The sequence below is a fragment of the Canis lupus genome, unplaced genomic scaffold, assembly GCF_011100685.1.
Source record: "Canis lupus familiaris isolate Mischka breed German Shepherd unplaced genomic scaffold, alternate assembly UU_Cfam_GSD_1.0 chrUn_S540H702, whole genome shotgun sequence".
In the NCBI taxonomy this organism is placed as follows: Eukaryota; Metazoa; Chordata; class Mammalia; order Carnivora; family Canidae; genus Canis; species Canis lupus.
Window position 1 is genome coordinate 8464 of NW_023331479.1, and position 13583 is coordinate 22046.

The following is a 13583-nucleotide window of genomic DNA, read 5'->3' on the forward strand; positions in this document are numbered from 1 at the left end:
ACAGCCTCAGGAAGAAAAATCTACATTTAATTTGGGTTCCTGAGGGTGCCAAAAAGGACAGAGGTCCAGAATATGTATTTGAACAAATCGTAGCTGAAAACTTTCCTAATCTGGGAAGGGAAACAGGCATTCACATCCAGGAAACAGAGAGATCCCCCCTAAAATCAATAAAAACCACTCAACACCTCGACATTTAATAGTGCAGCTTGCAAATTCCAAAGGTAAAGAGAAGATCCTTAAAGCAGCAAGAGACGAGATCCATAACTTATATGGGGAGAAATATAAGATTAACAGCATACTTCTCCACAGAGAGCTGGCAGGCCAGAAAGGGCTGGCAGGATATATTCAGGGTCCTAAAAGAGAAAAACATGCAGCCAAAAATACTTCATCCAGCAAGGCTCTCATTCAGAATAGAAGGAGAGATGAAGAGCTTCCAAGACAGGCAGGAACGGAAAGAATATGTGACCTTCAAACCAGAACTGCAAGAAATTTTAAGGAGGACTCTTAATATGCCCCCTTTAAGAAGTCCAATGGAACAATCCACAAAAACAGGCACGGAATAGGTATCATGATGACACTAAACTCATATCTTTCAATAGTAACTCTGAACGTGAACGGGCTTAATAACCCCATCAAAAGGCGCAGGTTTTCAGACTGGATAAAAAAGCAGGACCTATCGAATTGCTGTCTACAAGAGACTCATTTTAGACAGAAGGACACCTACACCCGAAAATAAAAGGTTGGAGAACCATTTACCATTCAAATGGTCCTCAAAAGAAAGCAGGGGTAGCCATCCCTATATCAGATAAACTAAAATTTACCCCGAAGACTGTAGTGAGAGATGAAGAGGGATAGATACTATGTCATACTTAAAGGATCTATCCAACAAGAGGACTTAACAATCCTCAATATATATGCCCCGAATGTGGGAGCTGCCAAATATTTAAACCAATTAATAACCAAAATGAAGAAATACTTAGATAATAATACACTTATCCTTGGTAACTTCAATCTAGCTCTTTCTACCCTCGATAGGTCGTCTAAGCACAACATCTCCAAAGAAACGAGAGCTTTAAATGATACACTGGACCAGATGGATTTCACAGAAATCTATAGAACTTTACATCCAAACTCAACTGAATACACATTCTTCTCAAGTGCACATGGAACTTTCTCCAGAATAGACCAAATACTGGGTCACAAATCGGGTCTGAACCAATACCAAAATATTGGGATCTTCCCCTGCATATTCTCAGACCATACTGCCTTGAAATTAGAACTAAATCACAACAAGAAGTTTGGAAGGACTTCAAACACGGGGAGGTTAAGGACCATCTTGCTAAAAGATGAAAGGGTCAACCAGGAAAATAGAGAAGAATTAAAAGATTCATGGAAACTAATGGGAATGAAGATACAACCATTCAAAATCTTTGGGATACAGCAAAAGCAGTCCTGAGGGGGGAAAAGCTCACAATACAAGCATCCATCCAAAAAACTGGAAAGAACTCAAATACAAAAGCTAACCTTACACCTAAAGGAGCTAGAGAAAAAACAGCAAATAGATCCTACACCCAGCAGAAGAAGAGAGTTAATAAAATTCGAGCAGACCAGAGGAACTGTGGAACAGATCAACAAAACCAGGAGTTGGTTCTTTGAACGAATTAAAAAGACAGACATTAGCCAGCCTTATTAAAAAGAAGAGAGAGGAGACTCAAATTAATAAAATCATTAATGAGAATGGAGAGATCACTACCAACACCAAGGAAATACAATTTTAAAAACATATTATGAACAGCTATATGCCAATAAATTAGGCAATCTAGAAGAAATGGACGCATTTCTGGAAAACCACAAACTACCAAAACTGGAACAGGAAGAATAGAAAACCTGAACAAGCCAATAACCAGGGAGGAAATTGAAGCAGTCATCAAAAACCTCCTAAGACACAAAAGTCCAGGGCCAGATGGCTTCCCTGGTGAATCCTATCAAACGTTTAAAGAAGAAACCATACCTATTCTACTAACGCTGTTTGGAAAGATAGAAAAGAGATGGAGTACTTCCAACTCATTCTATGAGGCCAGCATCACCTTAATTCCAAAACCAGACAAAGACCCCACCAAAAAGGAGAATTATAGACCAGTATCCCTGATGAACATGGATGCAAAAATTCTCAACAAGATACTACCAATAGGATACAACAGTACATTAAGAAGATTATTCACCATGAACAAGTGGGATTTATCCCGGGGCGTAAGACTGGTTCAACACTTGTAAAACAATCAATGTGATTCATCATATCAGCAAGAGAAAAAAAAAAGAACCATGTGATCCTTTCAATAGATGCAGAGAAAGCATTTGACAAAATACAGCATCCATTTCTGATCAAAACTCTTCAGAGTGTAGGGATAGAGGGAACATTCCTCAACATCTTAAAAGCCATCTACGAAAAGCCCACAGCAAATATCATTCTCAATGGGGAAGCAATGGGAGCCTTTCCCCTAAGATCAGGAACAAAACACGGATGTCCACTCTCACCACTGCTATTCAACATAGTACCAGAAGTCCTAGCTTCAGCAATCAGACAACAAAAAGACATAAAAGGCATTCAAATTGGCAAAGAAGAAGTCAAATTCTCCTTCTTCACCGATGACATGATGCTGTACATATAAAACCCAAAATACTCCACTCCAAGATTGCTAGAACTCATAAAGTAATTCAAAAGTGTAGGAGGATACAAAATCAATGCCCAGAAGTCAGTATCATTTCTATAGACTAACAATGAGACTGAAGAACGCGAAATTAAGGAGTCAATCCCACTTAAAAATTGCACCCAAAAGCATAAGATACCTAGGAATAAACCTAACCAAAGAAGTAAAGGATCTATACTCTAAAACCTATAGAAACTTCTGAAATTGAGGAAGACACAAAGAGATGGAAAAAATATTCCATGCTCATGGATTGGAAGAATTAATATTGTGAAATTGTCAATGTTACCCCGGGCAATTTACAGGTTTAATGCAATCCCTATCAAAATACTATGGACTTCTTCAGAGAGATAGACAAATTATTTTAAGATTTGTGTGGAATCAGAAAAGACCCTGAATAGCCAGGGGAATATTAAAAATGAAAGCCATATCTGGGGGCATCACAATGCCAGATTTCAGGTTGTACTACAAAGCTGTGGTCATCAAGACAGTGTGGTACTGGCACAAAAACAGACACATAGATCAATGGAACAGAATAGAGAACCCAGAAGTGGACCCTCAACTGTATGGTCAACTAATATTTGACAAAGGAGGAAAGACTATCCACTGGAAGAAAGACAGCCTCTTCAATACATGGTGCTGAGAAATTGGACATCATCCACATGCAGAAGGATGAAACTAGACCACTCTCTTGCACCATACACAAAGATAAACTCAAAAAGGATGAAAGATCTAAATGTGAGACAAGATTCCATCAAAATCCTAGAGGAGAACACAGGCAACACCCTTTTTGAACTTGGCCACAGTAACTTCTTGCAAGATACATGCAGGAAGGCAAAAGAAACGAAAGCAAAATGAACTATTGGGACTTCATCAAGATAAGAAGCTTTTGCACAGCAAAGGATACAGTCAACAAAACTAAAAGACAACCTACAGAATGGGAGAAGATATTTGCAAATGACGTATCAGATAAAGGGCTAGTTTCCAAAATCTATGAAGAACTTATTATCAACAGAAAAGAAACAACAATCCAATCATGAAATGGGCAAAAGATATGAACAGAAATCTCACAGAGGAAGACATAGACATGGCCAAGATGCACATGAGAAAATGCTCTGCATCACTTGCCATCAGGGAAATACAAATCAAAACCACAATCAAAGACCACCTCACACCAGTGAGAATGGGGAAAATTAACAAGGCAGGAACAACAAATGTTGGAGAGGATGTGGAGAATGGGGAACCCTCTTGCTCTTTGGGTGGGAATGTGAACTGGAGCAGCCACTCTGGAAAACTGTGTGGAGGTTCTTCAAAGAGTTAAAAATAGATCTGCCCTGCGACCCAGCAATTGCACTGTTGGGGATTTACCCCCAAAGATACAGATGCAATGAATGCCGGGACACCTGCACCCCCATGTTTCTAGCAGCAATGTCCACAATAGCCAAGCTGTGGAAGGAGCCTCGGTGTCCATCGAAAGATGAATGGATAAAGAAGATGTGGTTTGTGTATACAATGGAATATTACTCAGCCATTAGAAATAGAAATACCCACCATTTGCTTTGAAGTGGATGGAACTGGAAGGTATTATGCTGAGTGAAGGAAGTCAATCAGAGAAGGACAAAAATTATATGGTCACATTCATTTGGGGAATATAAATAATAGTGAAAGGGAATAAAGGGGAAAGGAGAAAAAATAAGTGCAAAAGATCAGAAAGGGAGAAAGAACATGGAAGACTCCTAACTCTAGGAAACGAATTAGGGCTGGTGGAAGGGGAGGAGGGTGGGGTGTGGGGGTGCCTGGGTGGCAGGCACTGAGTTGGGCACTTGACTGGATTAGCACTGGGTGTTATTCTGTATGTTCACAAATTGAACACCAATAAAAAATAAATTTATTATTAAAAAAAACACAGACTGCAAAAATGAACTATTGGGACATAATCAAAAACTTAATCAAGATAGAAGCCCCTGCACCGCAAAAGAAACAGTTAACAATACTAAAAGACAGCCTACAGAAAGGGATAAGATATTTGCAAATGACGTTCAGATAAAGGGCTAGTATCCAAGATCTATAAAGAACTTACTAAACTCAACACCCAAGAAAGAAACAATCCAATTATGAAATGGGCAAAAGAAATGAACAGAAATCTCACAGAGGAAGACATAGACATGGCCAACATGCACATGAGAAAATGCTCTGCATCACTTGCCATCAGGGAAATACAAATCAAAACCACAGTGAGACCACCTCACACCAGTGAGAATGGGGAAAATTAACAAGGCAGGAAACAACAAATGTTGGAGAGGATGTGGAGAAACGGGAACCCTCTTGCACTGTTGGTGGGAATGTGAACTGGCGCAGCCACTCTGGAAAACTGTGTGGAGGTTCCTCAAAGAGTTAAAAATAGACCTGCCCTACGACCCAGCAATTGCACTGTTGGGGATTACCCCAAAGATACAGATGCAATGAAACGCCAGGACACCTGCACCCCGATGATTATAGCAGCATTGCCCACAATAGCCAAACTGTGGAAGGAGCCTCAGTGTCCATTGAAAGATGAATGGATAAAGAAGCTGTGGTTTATGTATACAATGGAATATTACTCAGCCATTAGAAATGACAAATACCCACCATTTGCTTCAACGTGGATGGAACTGGAGGGTATTATGTTGAATGAAATAAGTCAATCGGAGAAGGACAAGAATTATATGGTCTCATTCATTTGGGGAATATAAATTTTAGTTAAAGGAATAAAGGGGAAGGGAGAAAAAATAAGTGGGAAATATCATAAAGGGATAAAGAACATGGCAGACTCCTAACTCTGGGAAACAAACTAGGGGTGGTGGAAGGGGAGAAGGGAGAGGGGTATGGGTGCCTGGGTGGCAGGCACTGAGTTGGGCACTTGACTGGATTAGCACTGGGTGTTATTCTGTATGTTGGCAAATTGAACACCAATAACAAATAAATTTATTATTTAAAAAAAGGAAATATCAGAGAAGGTGACAGAACATGAGAGACTCCTGACTCTGGGAGGACAAACAAGGGGTAGTGGAAGGGGAGGTGGGCAGGGGAATGCCGTGACTGGGTGATGGGCACTGAGAGGTCACTTGACGGGATGAGCACTGGGTGCTATATGCTATATGTTGGCAAATTGAACTCCAATAAAAAAAATACAACAAAAAGAAGGTAGATTCAGGAATGCCTGATGACTTTTAGCTAAGCATCTTCTTTGGTTCAGGTCATGATTTCAGGGTCTTGAGATCGAGCCCCATTGGGCTCCCTGCTCAGTGGGGAGTCTGCTTCTCCCTCTATCTCTGTACCTCTCCACTGCTCATGCTCACTCGCTCTCTCAAATCTTTTTTTTAAAAAAAGGATTCATCACAAAGATCTACCAAAAATTGCTTACAAGAATATGAGTGTATATGTGGCATTTTTAAAGAATCTTAAAATAAGTAGGCATTAATACAACTTTATCAGAGTTATTAGTTTCTAAATCAATAGTTTAGTTTGTTTAAAGAACAGAAAGATTTCGTTTCTAGACTATATGATCTCTAGATCCCAAAATTTCTAAAATGCCTCAGCTGTTCAGACTTAGAAACCATGATCCAGAAACAGATAAAGGAATGCAGTAATATTCACATATGAGATTCTTTAAGGTTACTTAAGATAACAGCCAATTCTTGGTAGCAACAAGATAAGTTATGGTGAACACCTTTTAGAGTGTTCATTAGAGTTGAAAGGCAATACAGAGAGGGAAATACTGTTTTATTGTTGATTTTTTAGTAAGTTATATAAATAAAAGCCTTGAATGAGACCATGTTTGAGTGATGAAGTAATCGTGCAGTTGTAAAATAACCAGAAATTTCTTGTTAGCCTGCAAATAAAGAACTTGGAAACAACATATAATCATATGAAACCGATACCAAATGAAGAAAATAATGACCTCAGTTGTGTTACTTCTGCTATTATCAAGTCATAAATAGCAGGCCAGAGGAATAGTCTATTAATGAAAAGCTCAAGAATCCAATTTAGTAAGTAAGCCTAGATGTTTTTTTTTTTAAATCTAAAGTGAAGAGAAAAGAGCTCACTATGTGAGGTGTTGGGTGTGTTAATTATCTTGATCTTGGTCATAACTTCACAGTGAATGTGTATATCAAATTATCACAATGTACACTTTAAATGTATACAATTATATTTGACAATTATTCCTCAATAAAGTTGGGGAAGGCGAGTGTGGAAATTTGATTCTCACCTTGAATCTACCGTTTAACATCTCTGTGCCTGACTATTATCATTGATAAAATAAATAGGTGGGGACAAATGATCTCAAATTCCAGTTCAAAATTCCACAATTCCATTATATAATCAACAGTTCTCTAGGTAACCAAAGGAATGAGTTAATAGGAATCAAACTGATCCTTAGAGGATAAAAGTCAAATTGCCATATGTCAATTGCCATATGGCAGTTTGGTAGATAGTTTGAGTAAAGGCCGTTAACCAATTCAAAGCAATGAAAATACAACAGTGAAAAGAAATAGCATGCCAATTTCCAATACTAAATTGTCGAACACATTCTCTGTTTGGCACCTTTTGAGGGATAAGACAATTGGAAGTGGTGGATTAAGGTGATAACTTTGGTTTGAGACATTTCCCTATAATTAAAGAGGGGTGAACAGGAAGCATTTTCAATTTTAATTATCCCCCAAAACCAAAATAAAAAAGTACTTGCTACACAGTGTTTTCATAAATATATAATAACATAATTTATATAAAACATCCAGCATAGGGTTCTGAAACACAGAAGTCCTAACATTAGCTCCCTTTATCATTAATTAGGGTACTCAGAGATACACATAGACATGGTTGTTGCCTAAATGTAACCTAGTACATAAAATTAATAGGGATATAAAATGTTGATCACTTTCTTTTTTCTGTGATTATTGAGTGTAGAGCTCAGATTTTTTTATCTTAGAGTATTTAGAGTATCTTCAGAGTATCTTCCTGTAATTCACAAGCTGATGACAGAGTTTTTTCATTGCCACCTTCATCTCTTTGTTCCTGAATGTGTAGATGACCGGATTCAGAAAAGAGGTGAGAACTGCATCAAAGATAGCAAGAAATTTGTCCAAGTGTGATGAGAGAAAGGGCCATGTGTAGAAGAAGATTAATGGCCCAAAGAATAAAACCACCACAGTGACATGAGCTGACAAAGTGGAGAGGGGCTTGGATAACCCACCTGAAGAGTGCTTCCATACTATGGTCAGAATGATGATGTAAGAAATAATCAGTATAAAGAAGGAACCCACAGAGATGAGTCCACTGTTGGCTGTGACCATGAACTCCAATCTATTGGTCTCCGTGCAAGCAAGTTTAATGAGTTGAGGAAGGTCACAATAAAAGCTGTCCAATACATTAGGACCACAGAAGGGCAAGTCTACAACAAAAGCCAGTTGGGCCACGGAGTGAATGAGGCCGAGAACCAAGGCTGCCACCAAAATCAAATGCACGTTCATGGGCTCATGATGGTCAGGTAGTGCAGAGGCTTACATATGGCAACATATCTGTCAAAGGCCATGGCAATGAGCAGCACCTTTTCTGTACCCCCAATAGCATGAATAAAGAAGGTATACAACCTCCAAAAGAGATGGTTTTGTGTTTTCTGAAAAGGTCATAAACCATTTGGGGGCTGCAATAGAGCAAATCCCCACATCAAGAAAGGAGAGGTTTGCCAGCTGGAAGTACATAGGAGAGTGCAATGTAAGGTCAACTCTCACAGAGAACATGATAAGGAGGTTTCCCATTAGGCTTGCCATGTAGAACACAGAGAAAATGAGGAAAAGAAGAAGCTGGATCTCCCATGAATTGGAGAGTCCCAGGAACACAAACTCAGATACCACAGATTCGTTGGCTCCATCCATTGCCTCTGCAAGCAGAGGTGACACTAATTTTACCTGAAAAAGGGGAGTAAAGAGAAAATCAACTTTGTGGGGAATCACTGACTGCGTGAATTTCATATCATAAATTTTACTTCACAAAGTCAAAACACATCTAATATAATCCCTTAAACTGTAGTTGCAGAAAATAGGCAGTAACTCACTTTTACAAAGCACTGCTTCCAACTCCCTAGTCTCCTTAAAATTCCCTAGATTTTGATATGAGAAGATTAAGCAAAACTTTCTGCTGAATCAGAAGGGTTATTGAGAGGCAAACCAGAATGCCCTGGAATAACATAGGAGAAGAAAGAAGAAATGACATGAGCTCATTGATTTCTCCCTCACAGTTTGTTACTCCTGCCCATGGAGTTTCTCAAAACTCAGGCAATTTATGATGCTCTTCATTTTCCTTACCCCTTTGTTTGCCATCTATATGCAATGCTGTCAATCCTATTAATGCTCTCTTATGTTTAGCCTCATGCTTTTGCAATTGATCAAATTATAGTCAACTTTTCCTCCTCAAGAGAAAAGATAATGTAGAAACTCTAAAGGTATCCAGCTATTGTAGCACATCTCAAGGAGTGGAAGTGATCACAGAGCTTCAGCTATGAAAGCATATAATAAAGTAAGAACAAGCCAGAAGAGAGATTTTGCTGGCAGAATCTAAACGCAGTTGAGATAATGCGACATAGAAAAAAAGATTCTATGTGATTTGTACTTGTTGATCATTGCCCGTGTCATGTTCACTTTTCATGGTTCATGGAATGGCCAGAAGAACATAGCACTTGGAATCAGAAAAGCTGTGATCAGATCCTAGCCCTAAGTCTGTGGAAACTTAAGTTCTTTCTCCCACCCCTTCTGCAACTTGATTCACTTCTTTTTTTTTTTTTAAGGATTTTATTTATTCATGAGAGAGAGAGAGAGAGGCAGAGATGCAGGCAGAGGAGAAGCAGACTCCATGCAGGGAGCCTGATGTGGAACTTGATCCCGGGACTCCAGGATCATGCCCTGGGCTAAAGGCAGGTGCCAAACCGCTGAGCCATGCAGAGATCCCCTGATTCACTTTTTGAACTCGGTTTCATCATCTACAAAATAAAGGGGGCTGAGGTGACTGATGTTAAGTAATTTTTCCAAGTCTAACATTTCTATGATTTCATAACACAATGCCACCTCAGAATGTAGTAAAGTCCACCATATGTTGGTATTTTCTGCATTGGACTGCTACCATATTCACCATCTTTTCCCTCATCTGCAGTTGGTTATAAATCCTATATTCCATAGAAATCCCTCTCTTCATATTTCCATCTTCTCTAATTCCTTTTGCACTACATTCATGACTCAATTAGCATATTATTGTAAATTTGCGATATCATTTATTTTGTTCTTTATCATAACCATCTGTAATCAATCACTAAACATTTACTAGTTGCCTGCTAAGCACAATACATTGTTACAGGAATATGGATTTACTGAAATATTAAAATATCCACTACACTTAAGACATTTTAGCACATACACAAAAGTATAAAAAAGTAAAAAATGGACTATATTTTAAAATGTCAAGTAATATAAGCATAGAATTTGTGAAGCAAAAAAGATACCCAGAGGAGGAGGGGCAAGACGGCGGAAGAGTAGGGTCCCCAAGTCACCTGTCCCCACCAAATTACCTAGATAACCTTCAAATCATCCTGAAAACCTACGAATTCGGCCTGAGATTTAAAGAGAGACCAGCTGGAACGCTACAGTGAGAGGAGTTCGCGCTTCTATCGGGTAGGAAGACGGAGAAAAAGAAATAAAGGAACAAAAGGCCTCCAAGGGGGAGGGACCCGCGAGGAGCCGGGCTGAGGCCGGGGCGAGTGTCCCCAGGACAGGAGAGCCCCGTCCCGGAGACGCAGGAGCTGCACCGACCTTCCCGGGCGGAAAGGGGCTCGCGGGGAGGTGGAGCAGGACCCAGGAGGGCGGGGATGCCCTCGGGCTCCCGGGGACACTAACAGACACCTGCGCCCGGGAGATGCGCCGAGCTCCCTAAGGGCTGCAGCGCGCACGGTGGGACCCGGAGCAGCTCGGGGGGCTCGGGGGCGCTCCGCGGAGGGGGCTGCGGGGCGGGAGCAGCTCGGGGGGGCTCGGGGGCGGCTCCGCGGGGGGGGCTGCGGGGCGGGAGAAGCTGGGGGGTTCGGGGGCGGCTCCGCGGAGGGGGCTGCGGGGCGGGAGCGCTATTCCAACAGCGCAGGCCCCGGAGCACAGGGCGCCGGGACACAGCCCAGGATCCAGCCTCCCCCGGGACAGGCAGAGGCCGGGAGGGCCCAGGACAGCGAGGACGCTCCTGCCCCGAGCTGAGCAGATCAGCGGCCCCGCCCCGGAGCCTCCAGGCCCTGCAGACCTAGAGCTCCATGGTGACTGCGGGGGCTGACTCCAGGGCTCCAGAGCTGGCCCCGCCACTGCGGTTGTTACTCCTGGGGCCTCACGGGGGTAAACAACCCCCACTGAGCCCTGCACCAGGCAGGGGCCTGAGCAGCTCCCCCAAGTGCTAACACCTGAAAATCAGCACAAAAGGCCCCTCCCCAGAAGACCAGCTAGACGGACCAGTTCCAGGGGAAGTCAAGGGACTTAAAGTACACAGAATCAGAAGATACTCCCCCGTGTTTTTTTTTTTCTTTTTGATTTCTGATTGCTTCCCCCACCCTTTCTTCCGCTTTCTTTCTTTTTCTTTCTCTTCTTCTTTTTTCCTTTTTTTCTTCCTTTTTTCTTTTTTCTTTTTCTCTTTTCTTTCCTTCTTTCTTTCTCTTTTTCTCCTTTTCCCAATACAACTTGTTTTTGGCCACTCTGCAGTGAGCAAAATGACTAGAAGGAAACGTTACCTCAAAAGAAAGAATCAGAAACAGTCCTCTTCCCACAGAGTTACAAAATCCGGATTAAAATTCAATGTCAGAAAGCCCAATTCAGAAACACTATTATACAGCTACTGGTGGCTCTAGAAAAAAGCATAAAGGACTCAAGAGACTTCATGACTGCAGAATTTAGATCCAATTAGGCAGAAATTAAAAATCAATCGAATGAGATGCAATCCAAACTAAAAGTCCTAACGACAATGGTTAACGAGGTGGAAGAACGAGTGAGTGACATAGAAGACAAGTTGATGGCAAAGAGGGAAACTGAGGAAAAAAGAGACAGACAATTAAAAGACCATGAAGACATATTAAGGGAAATAAAGACAGCCTGAGGAAGAAAAACGTACGTTTAATTGGGGTTCCCGAGGGCGCCAAAAGGGATAGAAGGCCAGAATATGTATTTGAACAAATCATAGCTGAAAACTTTCCTAATCTGGGAAGGGAAACAGACATTCAGATCCAGGAAATAGAGAGATCCCCCCCTAAAATCAATAAAAACCATTCAACACCTCAACATTTAATAGTGAAGCTTGCAAATTCCAAAGATAAAGAGAAGATCCTTAAAGCAGCAAGAGACAAGAAATCCCTGACTTTTATGGGAGGAATATTAGGGTAAGAGCAGACCTCTCCACGGAGACCTGGCAGGCCAGAAAGGGCTGGCAGGATATATTCAGGGTCCTGAATGAGAAGAACATGCAACCAAGAATACTTTATCCAGCAAGGCTCTCATTCAAAATGGAAGGACAGATAAGAGCTTTCAAGACAGGCAGGAACTGAAAGAATATGTGACCTCCAAACCAGCTCTGCAAGAAATTTTAAGGGGGACTCTTAAAATTCCCCTTTAAGAAGAAGTTCAGTGGAACAATCCACAAAAAACAAGGACTGAATAGATATCATGATGACACTAAACTCATATCTTTCAATAGTAACTCTGAACGTGAATGGGCTTAATGACTCCATCAAAAGGCGCAAGGATTCAGACTGGATAAAAAGCAGGACCCGTCTATTTGCTGTCTACAAGAGACTCGTTTTAGACAAGGGACACCTACAACCTGAAATTAAAGGTTGGAGAACCATTTACCATTCAAATGGTCCTCAAAAGAAAGCAGGGGTAGCCATCCCTATATCAGATAAACTAAAATTTACCCCGAAGACTGTAGTGAGAGATGAAGAGGGACACTATATCATACGTAAGGGATCTATCCAACAAGAGGACTTAACAATCCTCAATATATATGCCCCGAATATGGGAGCTGCCAAATATTTAAACCAATTAACCAAAGTGAAGAAATACTTAGATAATAATACACTTATACTTGGTAACTTCAATCTAGCTCTTTCTACCCTCAATAGGTCTTCTAAGCACAACATCTCCAAAGAAACGAGAGCTTTAACTGATACACTGGACCAGATGGATTTCACAGATATCTACAGACCTTTACATCCAAACTCAACTTAATACACATTCTTCTCAAGTGCACATGGAACTTTCTCCAGAATAGACCACACACTGGGTCACAAATCGGGTCTGAACCAATACCAAAAGATTGGGATCGTCCCCTGCATATTCTCAGACCATAAGGCCTTGAAATTAGAAACTAAATCACAACAAGAAGTTTGGAAAGACTTCAAACACGGGGAGGTTAAGGACCATCTTGCTAAAAGATGAAAGGGTCAACCAGGAAATTAAGGAAGAATTTAAAAGATTCATGGAAACTAATGAGAATGAAGTTACAACCCTTCAAAATGTTTGGGATGCAGCAAAAAGCAGTCCTAAGGGGGAAATGCATCGCAATACAAGCATCTCTCAAAATATTGGAAAGAACTCAAATACACAAGCTATCCTTCCACCTAAAGGAACTGGAGAAAGAACAGCAAATAAAACCTACACCCAGCAGAAGAAGAGAGTTAATAAAGATTTGAGCAGACCTCAACGAAATCGAGACCAGAAGAACTTGGAACAGATCAACAAAACCAGGAGTTGGTTCTTTGAAAGAATTAATAAGATAGATAAACCATTAGCCAGCCTTATTAAAAGAAGAGGGAGAAGACTCAAATTA

The 13583-nt window shown here is 40.8% G+C and overlaps 1 pseudogene; it reads right to left on the reverse strand.

Annotated features, from left to right (window-relative positions):
* Nucleotides 1-7690: 7690 nt before the first annotated feature.
* Nucleotides 7691-8620, reverse strand: LOC119879282 (annotated as a pseudogene).
* Nucleotides 8621-13583: the final 4963 nt, after the last annotated feature.